General features: G+C 43.5%; 2 long non-coding RNA genes across 8 annotated transcripts; one reads left to right on the top strand and one right to left on the bottom strand.

The window, feature by feature from the left end:
• The first annotated feature begins 11 nt into the window (after positions 1–11).
• Positions 12–2096, top strand: LOC137001756 (uncharacterized). Its single transcript, XR_010891625.1, has 2 exons — positions 12–424; positions 1342–2096. It is a non-coding gene; the product is annotated as an uncharacterized lncRNA (long non-coding RNA).
• A 252-nt stretch (positions 2097–2348) lies between these two features.
• Positions 2349–5463, bottom strand: LOC137001755 (uncharacterized). Of its 7 annotated transcripts, none has more exons than XR_010891623.1 (5): positions 5234–5463; positions 4798–5168; positions 3775–4145; positions 3264–3692; positions 2349–3155 (listed from the first exon to the last, which is right to left on the bottom strand). It is a non-coding gene; the product is annotated as an uncharacterized lncRNA (long non-coding RNA). The 7 variants fall into 7 exon arrangements; XR_010891622.1 differs by having other exon boundaries at positions 2349–2519; positions 2837–3692; positions 5234–5462; XR_010891619.1 differs by having other exon boundaries at positions 2349–3565; positions 3633–3692; positions 5234–5462.
• Positions 5464–15669: the final 10206 nt, after the last annotated feature.

The following is a 15669-nucleotide window of genomic DNA, read 5'->3' as shown; positions in this document are numbered from 1 at the left end:
GTGAGGTTAAGATGCCTTGTGCCGTACAGGCTTAGTATATACACTTCTTGGAATGAATTATTTCTAATTATTTGCTCTATCGAGAATGTTCTCGGTCAACTGTGTATTAAATTGTTTATACATGTGTACTGTTTTATTATAAATTGTGTTAAAAGAGATGTGCGTGGATAACTCCAGCGCATGCGCGATCGCACCCTGAAGAGACGGGTGGCACATAAAATTGCTACAATTAACATATTTATTCTTTGAAAGTGATTTATTTGATCTGTGTGTTGCGAGTGACGGGGTATGAGACACCATAGTCGCTTCTCTAGACTGTTGAATCACCTATGGTCAACTTTATAAGAGGTGTATTCTAGTCAGTGGTGTTTAACCCTTTTATACCGGACAACCGTTGTACATGTTTAAACAACAATGGAATAATGTTAATATCCTTGAGTGAACAATAGTATTTTACATTAAATATTGAAATCTGTCGGGATAAACTTACTTCTATGCTTATTGCTTAGGTGTAATGTAGTGTGAATTTAGTGACTGTTTAGCAATACTATTTGCAACTCAACTTTATGATTGATTGTTATATAAAGAATTCTACGGAAGGTTCTGTGAATTATCATGAAGTTAATTTTATTAGTACGCTATGTAGACTCTTAAAAATTCCAACTTCATATATAATACATGTTCGATTTTGAGGTTATAGTGCACCTGTGCACACAGTACAGATAGTTAAAATCTATAAACAATGGTGGAACAACATTGAATAATTTTGAGGAAATAGCTAGTGATTCTCGTTAACTATTGAATCTTATTTTGATAAAATCCTCACTATAACTGTATTTGCTAAGTATAATGTTAAAATAGTGATTGATTTGCAATTGTATTTGCAATTGAATTCTATGACTATTAATTGTGTAAAGGACTTTGTTGAACTCTTCTGTGAATTATTGTGAAATTGATTCTATAGGTACTCTGTGTAGATCTTTAATTTTGCAATTTTAATTTCATATATAATACAAGAGTTTCTATTTAGAGGTTATAGTACATCTGTGTATATAGCACAGTTTCTGAACTATTAATTATATGAATTATTATCGTTTAATTTAAACTGCATAATCTAGTAACTTTTGTATGGGGATCATTGAGACTGCCCATCTATGTGGTTGCATATTTATGGCTCACCATGAGTGCAATGTGTCAACTGCATGGAATGGTTATGTTACTTATATTTGTGTCAAAACTTGGATTATTTACTGATTATTAATCATTCTGCAATATTTCGATTGACTTTGTTTTTAACAGTGATTATTGTGTATATGGATCATTAACTCTGGTTTTTTGCAGGCTAACCTATTGTGAACACTGTTGCATGGGAAACCTGCATAATATTCCTATATGTTGGATGGATTTACGTTAAATGGATACTACCATAATGGAAAATGGATCTGGAATTATGCATATAGCGATTTGATGTTATGTGTCTGGCTGACTGAAATGTCGCTGGAATAAAGAACTAGAATAATGGATATGGTGTAAATGATGGTTTTCTGCTGGATGTGGATCGTTATATGTATTACACTCTGAATTGTTGTTTCTTTATCGATAGGCTTTTACAAGTGGTAATATTAAGATTATTATTATAATAATAATAATACTTCAAATTGAATTTCTCTGTTGTGTAACATTAGCAAGAATGAAATAGTTTAATAAGGTGTTAAATAAGTGAATTAGATACATTAATTGTTTTGATTTCGTTGATATAGTAATTAGTGAGATAGATCTTAATTTATCATTTATGAATAAATAAATTGTTAATTAATTGACATTATAGTTAAGGTTTATTGATTATTTTTGGATTAGTGATAGTATTGATAAGATTTATGTTGAATTGAAAGATAGGCTTATTAAGTCTAAGGAACTGCAATGTATATGTGTATGGTTGTTACTTACCTGTAAATGTGGAGGTGGTTATTGTTGCATAATTTACTTATTAAATAGTGTATCTATATATATATTACTGTATGATTAAGGTTGAATATGGATATAAAACAGAGCTAATAAATTGGGTATACTTGAATTAAATAAATAGAATAGAAATAGACTTGGACTTTTCCCTGAAATATTATGCTGATTTTATGGAACTATACATTGATTTTATGACCTGAAATTGATGATTGGAGGATATTTTGTATTTATGTTCTTACCTAAGATCTCTGAATGTTGTGTTAATGATTTAGTTATAGAATTGAACATTCTGTGTTTACTTTATAGAGAAACTTTGTGTTACAATTATCATCGAGAATATCGATGATTTTACGTGCGAGCTATGGAAATTAAACATGATTGAGAGATTGTGTTAATAAGTTTAATAAAGTTGCTTATATATACACAAGTTTGATTAAAGATTATATTGACTTTGATAATAAATAAATATAAATGTTGAGATTTTGATTGACTGTAAGAGGGATCTCTTCTCTTCTTTCTCTTTATTATATGTTCTTTCAGAGAATTCTTTGGATAACCTAAAATAAATAAAGATATTAGTGTCTGTATATTATAGACAATAATTGAATTAGTGAATGAACATTACAGATGTTTGATTGTTTGCTGATTAAATTAACTATGAAATGTGGTAATGATCTTGAAATGGTTATTAATCTGAATATTACTCTACTCATGGTGTCATCTCAAATATCTACAGATTGGGACATTTTACACCAGGGAGAGTTTAAACATTTAATTTGTGTTCCACAAGAGAAGGATACTCTTGTCAAATAAACCAAGCAATACTTATGGACATGAGCTTAGATAAAGAAATAAACGTCCCGGAATCGGATACCGGGAAACGGTACGTGGAGGATATTGTCCCTGTACTCCACGGATCGTTAGCATGCGAAGGGCTGGCCTCCACGTCTATGGCGAGCGTGGGGAGTCGAAGTGCTATCGCCAGTAATGTGAAAGTAGACAAGGCCTTCACGGTTTTGCCTGCGAAAGGGAGGACTGACTCGGAGTCCCGTTTGGAGAGCGATGACGATCCTGTGGTCGTGGAGGATATGGAGATGTCCCGTCCTGTGTCTCCTGCACTTAATACCTCCTGGTTCTGTCGGGCGGATTACTCTGACTCTGACGGAGCCTTGCAGTCCGGGTCATCTAGTGTTCTAGAAAAGAATAAAAAGACATTAATCGGTGGAAGAAAGAGGAAAAAGAGAGGTTCTCCCCCGGAAGAAGAATTGGACAATGACAAATTTGGAACTCGCTTTTCTTACAACAATAGAAAACGAGTTGATGAGGAATGGCGGGCCTGGAATTAGAGCACGCTGTTCAGATCAACCTGAAAATAAAAGATATGGTCAAGGAGATCGAATCTATTAGAAGGAGATCCACAAACATCAAAGGATCCTTCAGTGGTCAAATTAAGGTGTTTCTGGAGGTTATTAAAAGAGCTAGCTCCCTCCTAACGAATAAAGCGACCTCAAAAGAGAATCCAGATTATTGGAAATCCCGTTTTCACGAAATGGAGAAAATAGCAATGGATAGTAAATCCAAAGCAGATTCTCTGGAAGTTGAACTGAAAGAGACAAAAAGAAGAGAACAAATAAAAGACGCATATGATAAAAATAGTGACAGTGAATTACCTGAAATCCTGGATCTTAATGTTGTGGACAATATGCAGGTTGATAGAAAGTCTTCAATCCCTGTTAATGAACAAGAAGGAATTTCATTAAGAAATAAAAATGCTAATAGTAATATTGTGTTAGATAAAAGAGTGGGTGATACCTTAGTGCGACCTGAGTTCCATAATAGGGTGAATTTGGATCTGGCCATCGTTCGCTCTTTGGATAGACTTGGAGATGGAATGACCCAACTCATCCAGGAGACCAGACAGACCAGGGAAACCCTGTTTGGCGCAAGTGAACAGGGGAATCTTAAAAAGGACATAAGGGAGGATAACAACAAAAAGAAAAAAGGTACGTTGCTAAACAAGGTTAGTGTCAATCAGGAAGATTCAATTCTTTCCAAATCTGATCTGTTTTTAAAACGTACGGACTATGCTTCGGTTCTTAAAAAAGGGAAAAGAAAGAAAAATAAACGTAAAGACTTGGCTCAATCGGAACGTAGTGGAGACTCTGCAAATTCGTTCGATAATCCTGAAAAAAGAAAAAAGAAAATTATTAACTTCTCTCAAAATATTGATAGAGACAGTGAAATAGTAGACTCATCTAATTATAATATCAGTGGTAGTAAGGGGGAATTGCATAATATTCCTAATTTAAATAAAGTTAATAACAATAATAATGAATGGATTACAGTTGGTAAGGGTGGGAAAAGAGATAAAATGGAAAGGGTGGCGGTAAAGGAATCCACCCCCAAAAAGATAGCTTTGGCTGGATCTTCGAATACAAAGGTTAATGCTAAATTTAATATTTCTAATAAAGAAGCTTTATCTAATCTTAAGAAAAAGGTACTCAATACCGCGGCTGTGTCCATTTTCTTGGAAGAATGTGAGTTATCCTACTCGGAAGTATTGAGCTTGGCACGGGAAAAGATCTCGTTAACTGAATTAGGTATTGAGGGAACTAGTATTAAGCACGCTGCAAATGGGGGTGTCTTGATTGAGATCCCGGGAGATGAATCGGACTTAAAGGCTGACAAGCTGTATAATAAATTGAGGGAATTGTTTTTCGGCGTTAATGGGGTTAATCTTCGTAAACCTATGAAAAAAGCACAGCTTAGACTTTCCGGGATTGACGATTCAATTTCTACGAATGAAATTAAAGAAACTATCGTGAAAATTGGTACCTGCAGTGTACTGGACGTTAGTTGTAGTACAATTAGGTATGTACGTGGTGGCATGGGGGTAGTGTTTCTCCAGTGTCCGATCGTAGCGGCTGTCAAGATATTAGAAAAAGGCAAGCTCACTATTGGATGGTCTACGATCAAGGTGGAGGCCTTAAAATCAAGGCCGATGCAGTGCTTCAGGTGTCTCGCTGTCGGCCACACGGTGCAAAGATGCCCCAGCTCTGTAATAAGAAGGTTCTGCTGTTACAAATGTGGGCAGACCGACCATAAGGCGCAGAAATGCAAAAACAAAGTTGTGTGTCCTGTTTGTAGAGACAGAGGCTTGAGTTCTGATCATCTGGTTGGCAGTTTTAACTGTAAACCGGTGCCTCCTAAAAAATTGGAGGTTATAAGTAATGTAAATAATAAAGGAAATAATGTTGATAAAATTCCTTACCCTTCCATCTCCAAGGATGACGCTGAGTTTCGGAGACCTCAGGACGTGGCGGGATCACCTGTTGCGGATATGGATTGTAAAGAACCTGCAATATAATGTTAATTATACAAGGCAATATTAACTTATCTAGACAGGCGCAGGATAATTTGGAGCAGCTAATGAATGAAAGGAATGCGGGCCTGGCTGTCATTAGCGAACCAAACACTGTGCCTGAAAATAAAAGGTGGGTGAGCGAGTTTAATGTACCGCCGAAGGCCGCCATCTGGTGGCGTAGAATCAGGGACAGATTTTCGCCGATGATAAGATTGGAGAAAGGTAGAGGTTTTTGTGTCGTTCAATGGAACAACATAATAATATTCAGTTGTTACATATCACCGAATGTTTCGTCTCTAGTCTTTAATACTTTTCTTGACGATATTGAATTAATTATAATGAAATATAGAAATTCCCCTATACTATTACTAAGGAATTTTAATGCGCGACACTCGAGTTGGGATAAAGGTAATGTTAACTTAAGAGGTAGAAGATTTAAAGATTGGATAGATCACATGGATTTGATAGTTTTAAATGATAAATTTATTCCAACTTGTGTGAGACTCACGGGAAATTCTGTCGTTGATTTGGTCATATGTAATTATAAAGCGAATAATCTAGTTTTAAGTTGTACAGTTGAGATAGATACGCCCTCTTTATCTGACCATAGACTTATCTATATAGAGATAAAATCTGGTACTGCGAGAGAGAGGTCTTTGTCTATTGAGCAGTTTTCCAAAATGGAATTTTCGTAAAATGAATCCCGAAGCGTTGAAAACGGCATCCATTTGTAAAGCTTGGGGATTTTGTAAAACAAACATGAATTCTTCTGAAAGCTTAGTGAAATGGATTAATAAATCACTACGTGAAATCTGTGACTTTTCCTCACCAAGGAATAGCGGGTGCTCTAGAAATTCGACATATTGGTGGAACGAGGAATTGGCAACTCAAAGAGGAGTTGTAGTTCTTGCGCGAAGGGCTCTCTCTAAAGCAAAGAAAAAACAAAATATAGATTTAGGGTGTTTACGATAATTCAAGTTCGAGTTAGTTTCACTAGGACCAAAAAATGAGATAGACATAACCTAGAACCTTTATGATTCATGACAACTCAACGCTGTCTTGTATCGCTTGAGTTAAATTCATTGAATTTATTGAGTTTATTGAGCAAATTTTATTGTAATAGAAAAATGTCAACTGCAAATCAGTCTATGAAAGAAACAAATAATGTTGGTATGTTTGTTGGTATACCTCTTTAATAAATTAATAATAATATAATTAATATAATAATAATATAATATAATATAATAACATATAATATAATATAATAATATAATATAATAATGATATAAATATAATATAATTTTATAATAATAATATAATTAATAATAATAATAAATGACATTTTTCTATTACAATAAAATTTGCTCAATAAACTCAACAAATTCAATGAATTTAACTCAAGCAATACAAGACAGCGTCGAGTTGTCATAAATCATAAAGGTTCTAGATGGTTATGTCTATCTTATTTTTCGGTCCTAGTGAAACTAACTCAAACTTGAATTATCGTAAACACCCTTAGTGATGGTCAGGTATAGAGAGTATAGGGTCTCTCTCTGGGAATATAGAACATCTATTAAAAAGGCTAAATTGAGGGCATGGGACGAGCTCTTGGCAGACCTTGACAAGGACCCATGGGGCCTCCCTTATAAAATTATATTCAAAAAGTTAAGACCAGCGGCGCATACTGTTACTGAGACTCTTTCGTATGATATTGTAGAGAGAATTGTAAGAGTTCTTTTTCCAGAGAGGGGAGATTACTTGGATATAGGTTATGCGAGTCCCCCGCTGTGGACTGATGGTCTCAAAGTTACCGATGGAGAGATCAGGGAAGCTGCAAAAAAGATATGCGGCTGTAAGAAAGCACCGGGCCCAGATGGGGTCGCGGGAGGCATACTTACCGGCAGTCTGGGGAGTTTCATGGAGGCGTGGCTTGACTGTTTTAACGCGTGTTTTAGGGAGGGCACCTTTCCTAAGTCGTAGAAAGTGGCCAAGTTAGTTCTTTTAAAGAAAAAAGATGGTATAATATCAGATCCTGGCATATATCGTCCGATTTGCTTACTGGACGAAGCAGCCAAGCTATTTGAGCGTATAATAGTAACGAGAATACACGAGCATTTAGAGTCTTCGGGCGCCCTTTCTAATAATCAATTTGGTTTTAGAAGGGGACGCTCGACTATGGATGCCATTCTCAGTCTTCGTGAAATAGTACGAAACGAGTTAGATGAAGGGAGAATAGTTGTTTGTGTGAGTTTCGACATAAAGAATGCGTTTAACTCTCTTCCTTGGGGAGTTATCAGGGGAGCCATGTCCTCCATGGAATTCCCTGAGTATCTGTGTAGGGTGGTGTCGGCATACCTGTCGGAGAGGGCCCTTTTGTTCACGGATTGTAATGGTATAATTAGAATGAGACAAATGACTTGCGGGGTTCCACAGGGATCGGTCCTTGGGCCGACTCTGTGGAACATCGGTTATAACAGGATACTTACCTTGGTTCTTCCGGAGGGTTGTTCGACATTGGGCTATGCGGATGATACCATCTTGTTGGTCTCTGGCGGAAATTACGAGGAAACTAGAGATAAGGCAATGCTAGCAGCTAGTTTAATTATTAGAGAACTAGAAAGAATGGGGCTGGAAATTTCTCCACATAAAACGGAGGCAATGGCCTTCCCGGCCTCGGTGCTTGGGCGTAATTCTCGTTTATTTATTAAGGACAGAGATATAGTTATATCTAGTAATCTAAAATATCTGGGGATTTTTCTTGACAGTGATTGGAGCTTTACGCACCACTTCCGTCAAATTTCATTGAAAGTAGATAAAACGGTAAGGGTGTTATGGAGAATAATGCCGAACTGTCGAGGTCCGGGAGAAAAGAAGCGAAGATTATATTTGAATGTCGTTCTTTCTATTATTTTGTACGGTGCACCTGTGTGGTACGCTTCTTTCAGAGAAAATCGTATCGCGAGGTCCCTGATAGAGAGAGTTATGCGGAGGATTACTCAAAGAGTGTGTTGCACATACCGTACGGTGTCGTATACGGCGGCCATGATTCTGTCGGGTACTCCGCCTATTGAGTACACCGCCAATAGGCTGGCGATAGTTTTTGAGAGATTGCGTAGGGCCAGGATGGAAGGGGAAGATATCTCCCCCAGATCTAGGGAAATGTTGCATTTTAATGCTAAAACTAATGTAATACATGATTGGAAACAAGATATTGAGGAAATGAGTATTAATCAGCCGGGTTTGCGGATTCGTGAAGCGATAAGACCGGTTCTTTTCAACTGGATTACTAGGAAACATGGCTGGGTCAACTTTCATGTAGCTCAAATTCTCACGAATCATGGCTGTCTAAACAAATACCTATGTAGAATAAACAAGATGGAAACGCCACTATGTCTGCAATGCTTCTCAACTAATGACAGCGCGCAGCATACGCTTGAATTTTGCGATACTTGGAACGAAGAGCGAAACGTATTAAAAGAGCTGATAGGTGACAGATTGGATCTGCCCTCTATTGTATCGGCTATTTTGGAAGATGCAGAGAAGTGGAAAGCTTTTTCCAAATACTGTAACATAGTTATGTCTAGGAAGGAGGCAGACGAGCGTGAACGTCAGGCCCTAGACAGGGAAAGAGCGATGGGCAACTTAATTTCCTCTTCGGAATAAGCTTGTTTTTCTCTCTTTTTATTGTATATGTACTATTATTATTAGATTAGGTTATTTTGACTGATAGTTATGGTCTTATATTTTTAAGTTAGATTAGATTTAATAGATGTATTTTTATTTTAGATGTTAGCTTTAGATGTCCCGTTTAAATTTGTGGTAGGGCCTATAAGACATGGCCAAGGAGAAAGGTAAGGTAATGCTCCCGTCAGTTTTCCGCCTTTCTTCTTATTTGCGGCTCGAGAGGGGCGAGAGGTGAGTTTTTTAGCTGGTAGGCGGTCGGGATGAGCATCGTGGATCTGGTGGAGCTGGGAGTCATTGCTTCTTTGCGCTTCCACGAATATTCGATTATCCTCCCGCATGGATATCGAATTCTGGTTTGGGCGTGGGGTGGATGGCCCTAAAGGTTTTGCTGGGTTATCCCTGATGCGAGTCCCGGTCGAATCCAGCACTATCCTGGAGTACGGGCTCCAGGGTGTCTTTGGAAGATTTTTCTCATCTCCGTAAACAAAAAAAAAAAAAAAAAAAAGGTTAGGTTAGGTTGTAACCGGACGCGCCCCTTGGAGAGATAATACTCAGGACTCACCGGTCGCAGGCAGCAATACGTTCGCCGTAGATTGGTCGCCACTCGTTTTAACCCTTCAAGCGAGAAGGTTAAGATCCTCGTTTCGTCCTTCCATGACCCTCGGGCTCGGATGTCGCTTCCTTCAGCGTGGACGAAGACGCCTGATGAGATGTTGCAGCGTATCTTGTTCTAATCCTTTTTTATTTTGTTCACAGGTTCACCTCGCGCACGGACGACGGATCACCGGGATGCAGAACGGATAAAGTAAGTGCTAACAACTTTCTTTCCACAGGTTCGGACCGAAATAAGTCTTACACATTTTATTTTGATAATTAATTGAAATAAACAATATATTTAACATTAAACAAAATAAAAGTACACTGGTAATTAGCCATAATGGCTTACAACAGTTTCACGCACGCCGATAACATTTCGGTGATTCGCATTTTATGATTGGTCGACGCGATGCCGCTGAGCACCACCACTCCGCTGAGTGGTGGTGCTCTCGCTTCGATTTCTCTGAGTCCCACACTGACTAACTAATTCTCCTGGCACGGGTTTATATACCCGTCGGCTGGCTCGGTATCCCTTCCGCTTGTCCTGCGGCCAATCACCGCTTTGGAAGGTCTCCGCCAATCGTGGAGCTCGTGCTGGCGGTCGTCAGTTGCCGCCATCTTGATTTGGTCCGTGTCTCAACTGCTGTGTAGCGGTTGAGTCTTTACGCGCTCAATTTAAAATCATCTTATTACTAATCTTAAATCAAGCGATTAAATAATTATTTGTCAGTATTTATACATTGTCCTGACCTTATTCTATGTTAACCTAGGCTAAGCTATTACTAGGCGGTGTCCCGGGGAGGTGTGGTGTTGGCGGTGTCCTTGGACATCGCCAACGCGTTCAACACCTTCCCGTGGGACAAGGTCGGGGAAGCTCTCGAATTTTTCGACCTCCCCGACTATCTCCGGCTGATCATCTAGGATTATTTCCGGGAGAGATCGATCCACTATGTGGATCGGGCAGAGAGGCCGGTGACCCGGTCAATGTACTGCGGGGTCCCGCAGGGGTCGGTTCTCGGCCCCTTGCTTTGGGACCTCGGGTACGACCGAGTCCTTCGGATGGCCCTCCCCTCGGGCAGCCATGTGGTCTGCTATGCGGACGACACCCTAGTGCTGTCCGAGGGGAGGACATGGGACGAGGCAGTGGCGAACGCCAACATCGCCACACACATGGTCGTGCGTGCCATCAAGGAGATCGGTCTGCGGGTGTCTCCCCAGAAGACAGAGGCCCTCTTTTTCCACGATGGGTCTCTGGGGGGGCCACCGCGGGCCGACGTAACGGTAGGGACAGTCCGCGTCAGGGTGGGGCAGCAGATGAAATATCTGGGCCTCACCCTGGATGGCTCTTGGGGGTTTGAGCAGCACTTCGCGGCTCTAGCCCCCAAGGTCGGCAGGATAGCGGAAGCTCTTTCCCGACTCCTGCCGAACATTGGCGGCCCTGGCGTGAAGACACGCCGTCTTTACGCCAACACCGTCCTGTCGGTGGCCCTTTACGGGTCACCGGTGTGGGCGAGTGAGATGGCGGCTAGCGCCCGCATACAAGCCAGTATGCATCGGGCGTTGCAGCTGGCCGCCATCAGAGTCATCCGCTCGTACAGGACGGTGTCGTATACGGCGTCAACCGTGCTGGCGGGGATCCCCCCGGTAGAGTTTCTCGCGGAGCAATACCGGGAGGCCTATAATGGCCTTAGGGATTTCCGCAGGGAGGGAAGCTTCCCTCCCGGCGCGGTCGACCGTATGAGATGGCAGGCCCGGGCTCGGGCCATTTGCTCGTGGGAGCAATTCCTCGGGCGGGTGGCCCGGGTAGAATATCTCTCGGGCCGTAGGGTCGCCACGGCCATCCACCCCCGTCTCCGGTAGTGGCTGGGGCGGAGGGGACGCGGGCTGTCTTTTAGAACGACGCAGGTGCTCACCGGACATGGTTGTTTCGGTGAGTACCTGCACAACATTGGGCGGGAACGCACGACCAAGTGCCACCACTGTGCGGCCGGGCGGGACACGGCGCAGCACACTCTTGAAGTGTGTCCGGCGTGGGATGCTGAGCGCCGGGTTCTGCTCGCAGTGGTGGGCTGTGACCTTTCCCTCCCCACTCTCGTTGAAAGAATGCTGGAGGGAGAGGAAAACTGGAGGGCGGTCTCCACCTTCTGCGAGAATGTTATCTCCCAGAAGGAGGAGGCCAAGAGGATCAGACGGGGGGAAGCCCACCCCCCGGATGATCCTCACGCGGACGGCGCGGGTGCTCACCGTCGTCGACGGCTGGTTGGCCGTCGGCGGCGACCACCCGCGCATCTACGGGGGGGGCGGTTTCCTCCGCACCCTCCTTAACGGGTTCCGGTCGAGGGTCGAGTGGGGATGGGGGTCTTCTTTTGAGGACATCATCCCTCCCGCTCTTCCCGCCGGCCGGGCGTCAGAGGAGACCGGTGTATGGGGCGGGGGCCCTAACACCGACTCCACCCCCCGCATTACGCGAGATGGTGCTGGGAGGGGGTAGTGGTCCTCCCAGCAGGTCCTAACTCTCCCTTGGGAGGGTTAGGACGAGGAGCGATGCTCTTAGAGCGTCAGGCAGCAGGGGCCCGGGATGTTATACCCTCGGGCAGTTCCCCGGGTCCCTGCATCATGCCGGTGTAGGCCACTTGCAGGGTTTTAGTGGGTAGGCCCCGGTCGGCTGGCCGGGGAGAGTCCCACATAACCTGCAGTTCCTCCCCCGAGGGCTGCGGGTATCCGTAATGGATTTTCCTGCCTTAAAAAAAAAAAAAAAAGGCTAAGCTATTACTATTTATTAACATGAATTTCTATCTGTACTTTATTAACATATATTTTTTATTTTACAGGCTTACGCTACTGAGGTTCCTACAACTACTTTATCTATCTTCTAAGAAATGTAATTGTAATGATTTAATGCTAATAAAGTATTTATTAAGTATAGGTTATATACGGGTGCTTACTTGCTATTCCTAAACCTAACTTATTTTTACAGGGAGGTTATATTTACGACGCATTATCCTAATTACGTGTATTTCTAAAGTTTTAGAAGTTTTAACCTATGACTTTTATATTTATTGTCACGTAGCTGGTCTGGGTCTTGGTTTCTGCTCAGCTACCCCTTATTGTTTCTTGGCAGGATGTCGGATTTCCCCTTATGGGTTTAGTCCTGTTTAACGGATGGCTCGTTCCGGCTGCATCCGCCTACCGGTTGCAAGGTTAGGTTGTAACCGGACGCGCCCGATGGATAGATAATAACCAGGACTCACCAGTCGCAGGCAGCAATACGTTCGCCGTAGATTGGTCGCCACTCGTTTTAACCTTACAAACGAGAAGGTTGAGATCCTCGTCTCGTCCTTTTGTGACCCTTGGGCTCGGATGTCGCTTCCCTCAGCATGGACGATGACGCCTGATGATATGCTGCAGCGTATCTCGTTCTAATCCATTTTTTGTTTGTTCGTAGGTTCACCTCGCGCACGGACGATGGATCACCAGGATGCAGAACAGATGAGGTAAGTACTAACAACTATCTTTTTCAGGTTCGGACCGAAATAATCTTTACACACCTTATTTTGATGATTAGTTAAAATAAATAATATATTTAACACCAAACAAAATAAAATCACATATATAATCAGCCGTAATGGCTTACAACGTTTTTACACACGCCGACAACATTTCGGTGGTTCGCGTATTACAATTGAGTGACGCGTTACCCATCACTCCGCCGAGTGATGGTTTCCTCGCTGAAATCACTGGAGAGCTCTTTCGGGTCCAGCTTTTATACCCCTGGATCCGACTGTTCTCCCTTCTGCTGGTGCAGTGTCCAATCAGAGCCCAGCAAAGTTTCCTCCAATCGTGGAGATCCGTCTGGTGACCCTCAGTTGTCGCCATCTTGGAATAGTCCGCGTCTGATCAGCTCGGTCAACGGTTGAGCAGGCGCGATTTTTGAACTTAAAATTATCGCATTTTTTAAATACATAATAAAATTAATAATGGTCATTACATTTACATTTTTCTGACCTTGTTGTTTGTTAACCTAACTAAATTTAAAAGAAAAGATTAACAATGTTTTATTATTTCAGGTAATGTCTACTGGTTATACGGTAAGTATGGTAAGTATTTATTTAACCTATATTGAATGCTTGTTCGTGCTTTATTTACGTTTCTTATTATAAGATTAATGTATTTCTAATGATTGTTTTATTTTATAATATTGGTTAAGTGAAATTATTTATTTTATTCAGACTTAGCCTATGGTTACATAATGTCTTATATCTACGTAAATATGAATTATTTGTTTTTCGGGGAGAGGTCCCCGAAGAGCCTCCTCAGCTTAATCTCCGGATCGTTCCTCGAGCATCCAGGAACCGGTTGCAAGGTTAGGTTAGGTTCCTCCTCCCTCCCTCTCGTTGTGCGCCACCTTGTCGTGGTGAGAGGGCTCACCGGGGGATGGCCCGCTGGGGTCGTTTCACGGTGCTAAGAGCGCACAGTTCTCCCGCTGGGGGGAACGGGGGTCCGGCTACCCCTCAAGAGACTTGTCCCGATTAGCCGGTAGGGGTTGGCGGCCCTGACTTCAATCGCCCGGAGGCCTGGATCCGTTAGGAGTGTTATTCACCCCACCAGGAAAGAGGAGCATTACCTCGATAAAAAAGCCGGGGCCTGACCAGCCTCGTTAGCACGCCGATGCTTCGGCATAACGGTCGAGCCCCCCATGGCACGTGGGGGGGCGTGGCGACTCATACCCTAACCCCAGTTAATGGGGCCGGGGGCCGGTGCTAGCTTAGCTAGGACGGGCCGCAAGGGTGGTAAAACCTCTATAAAAAGACCCGGGCAGGCCGAGCTCGTTAGCCCTGTGTGGGCAGTCGGCCTAGGAGACAGACACTCCGAAATCAAACCACAGGATTGGCGGGGGGGAGGTGCGCTGCTCTCCTCTCCGGCTGTACCCGGACTCGTCGCATTCGGCCGGGAGTCGTCCTTCCCCGGCTCGCGCGACCATTCACACACACATTCATACACACACATTCCTGGCCCCCGAACTCTCTGGGCGCCTTCGCTTATGCGAAGATGCTCGGAAGTCGGGGGTCATGCATGCATTCGGCGGGGGACCCCCGCGCATCGTGGAGATGCGTGGGGTGCCGCTTCCCGTGCTGCATACGCACACACACTCACTCACCTTTCATTCACATACACACTTCATACACACACACACAATTCACATCATTCACGCCCGCTCGGGTGGGGACCTGTGGTTCTCTTGCGGGCCGGCATGTGGTGGTGAGGGGGCGGCGGTCGTGCCGGGACGCGTCGCTCGGGGGAATCCGCATTCTACCCGGGGGCGCGCTTTCGGGGCGGTCCGTTGCTTTTGACCCGCCGCATGTCGGGCCTCATGCGGGCGGGTGGCGGGGCGAGTCTCCTCGCTGGCCAGTCGGAGGCGTGCGCCGAGCGGGCCAGTTTCTTTTTGGGGGCTCGTAAGGCGTGCGCGCCGATTGGTGTGTCGGGTCCGGGACAGTAGCGCGGAAGTCTCAAGCCAAGGTGGAAGGCATCGTGCCAAGGGCTGAATGGCCGCAGAGACTCTAAAAATGTGCGGTCGCAAACGATCCCTGTGGGGCAGCTGGCGCAATCCCACAGTATGTTAGTCGCCTTATACCGGTAAGGAGGCTCTGCAGGGATGGACCCATATTTCCTACCTATTTCGTGGGAACAATATGGAGACTGACACAAACATAAAAAATACAAACATTAAGGACGGACTAAACAATGACGACAAAGGCATGCAACAAGCTACAAATGACCTACGGATGGACAATAACAAGGCTGGACAGACCGCAACGCCGAGCAATCGCTACAGCCAAAGCGTACTGGGGATGGAAGTGAGCATGATGGGGGCGAGTGATGGGTTCACTCCCACCAATGTTAAGAGGAAGGGAAAGGATATCTTCTCCTCCCCGGAAGGAGACTCCAACTCGGAGTACGCAACCCCGAAGGGAAGAAGAATGGGGGAAACCAGAGGGGGTGCAACACCCTCGAGTGATAATAGGGTGAGTAACGGTGGCGCCGCCGCAAGACCCAATAAAATC

The sequence above is a fragment of the Linepithema humile genome, chromosome 8, assembly GCF_040581485.1.
Source record: "Linepithema humile isolate Giens D197 chromosome 8, Lhum_UNIL_v1.0, whole genome shotgun sequence".
In the NCBI taxonomy this organism is placed as follows: Eukaryota; Metazoa; Arthropoda; class Insecta; order Hymenoptera; family Formicidae; genus Linepithema; species Linepithema humile.
This window is presented reverse-complemented; position numbering and strand designations above follow the sequence as displayed.